Raw genomic sequence first — 2,500 nt, forward strand, 5'->3', positions numbered from 1 at the left:
ATACGGTCGGTCAGATTTATATTGCAGCTCTTCGTTTGTCCGACTGTCGGTTGAAGTATGCGCTAATATGCCCATTGTGTCCCCGTGTGTGAAGAGAGATTCGGCAAGATTTATCGTATGTATATAACTGCATTTATATATATATATATATATATATATATATATATATATATATATATATATATATCTTTGGCTGAATCTACCTCTTTATCTCTGCCTGTATCTGTCAGTTTCACACACACACAAACACACACACACACACACACACACACACACACACACACACACACACACACACACACACACACACACACACACACACACACACACACACACACACACGCAACCCCAACCCCTACCTCCACACACACACGCATTTACATGCATGACCGTGTAATATAAATAAAAATGGATACCCAAAACTCCCCCTAAAAATAGCCCAAACGATCTCGAAAAAACGCAAACACCGAAGCAATTGAGCAAAAGCGGCCATCTTCCCGCCAGTATTTGCCTCCGTAATGGGATCCAGGTCCTGGGGCTCACGACGCAGCCTCTCCGCCCTGCGTGCGTCAGCCGAAGAGGAACTGGTCGACGGATTCAACTTTGCAATACGTATTCGAGATATTTTTTTCTTCTCCCTTTTAGTTTAGCAGTTTTTAGTTTGTATTTTTTGTTCGGCGTTTATTTATTCTTTGTGTTAAGGTGATTCCTGGTAATGGTGAGTGATGTTTTGGGATTTTGTACGTTGTTGTTTACATCCGAAGGTTCGGCGGCGCTGGAAAAGATCCTTTGCTAAATGATGCGCGTAAAATAATATTTTAGGTCATGAAATTACGCTCAAAAAAGGAACAGAGAGAAAAAAAATGTAGCTGTATACACACACACACACACACACACACACACACACACACACACACACACACACACACACACGCACACACACACACACACACACACACACACACACACATACACACACAAATATATATATATATATATATATATATATATATATATAGAAAGAGAGAGAGAGATAAATATAGACATGCAGACAGGCTAGATTGTTATGTTGGTTGAGAGATTATGACTTGGTCAGGCCACTCCCTGGGATTTTTGCAGATCTTTTCCCGGCGATCACACGTGCTCCGGGGAAAAACATAAAAGTCATGTCTACCAACTTATCAATCTGCCTATCTACCTATCTGTATCTATACATATAATCACTGATATCTATCCATCTATCTGTTTATATATATATCTACCTAACTTTCTGCATATCTGCTAATCTATCCACAAACACAATATTTCCACAAACACGCACATATATGATGTTGTTTCTTTGTATATCTACATATTCATACATATATATGTCTGTGTGTGTGAATTTATTTGTACATACTACCACACATACGTAAATGTGTGTCACTTTTTAAAATTTTCTTTCTATTCTGTTTTCTCTCCTTCTGCATCACATCAATACCTCTATGCTAAACACACACACACAGACACACACACAAACACACACACACACACACACACACACACACACGCACACACACACACACACACACACACACACACACACACACACACACACACACACACACACACACACACACACACACACACACACACACACATATGTATATATATATGTATATATATATATATATATATATATATATACATATATACATACACACACACACACACACCATATTCGTTTTAAGAATGACAAAACACAGGAAGCTTTACATCTTGCATCATATTTACATATTCATCAGCATACATATTCATCAACGCACAGTACATGCACATCTTTTAATTTATTCCTCATTGAAAACAAGCCACACATTTTGAACATTTCTCATTTATTTTCACGTGCAAGTATTAGCTAAAACTCGCCTTCCTTTTGTGTCCAGGAAATGCAAATATGAGACATTAATTCACGATTACGTCACAGACTCATATTTACACTCTACCTTTAAAATCATTATGTTCGATGATTTGTTGTATGTAGACGTATGATTCTTTTTGACAAGGTGTGTTTATTGCAGACTCGTGATGTATTATTAATGCGAAAAATCATAAGCTTAAGAGAAAAGAATACATTGATCAATTAACGCAAATAAATAATTCTGAATCTCTTTACCTGCCAGGATAGGATATAGCCCGGTGTGATATGCCGTGCTAAATAGTATCTTATGATGCGATCCTTTTAGCATATCTGAACCTAACAAATATATCCAAACATTGTGGAATATTTGTAATTATCCAGTTCACAGGATGAACGGTTGGACTAATTGCAAAGTAAGCAAAAAACAAAAAAACAAAAAACAAAAATAGTCTAGGATACCATATACCGGACGCACGGCTTCCTCGACTGAGACACACCGACCTAAATAGTGCTTAATGTCTAAAATAATCTTGGCTAAAGAGAGAAAATTATAATGGGTCATATATATCTCATATATTTGGTTGATAGTTTGATATGCCAGTA

General features: G+C 37.0%; 1 protein-coding gene across 2 annotated transcripts in view; it reads left to right on the top strand.

The window, feature by feature from the left end:
• Positions 1 to 2,500, top strand: part of LOC125031758 — a 111,588-nt gene that overhangs the window by 1,067 nt on the left and 108,021 nt on the right. The gene's annotated exons all lie outside the window — the stretch shown is intronic.

Source organism: Penaeus chinensis, chromosome 13 (assembly GCF_019202785.1).
Source record: "Penaeus chinensis breed Huanghai No. 1 chromosome 13, ASM1920278v2, whole genome shotgun sequence".
NCBI classification, from domain to species: domain Eukaryota; kingdom Metazoa; phylum Arthropoda; class Malacostraca; order Decapoda; family Penaeidae; genus Penaeus; species Penaeus chinensis.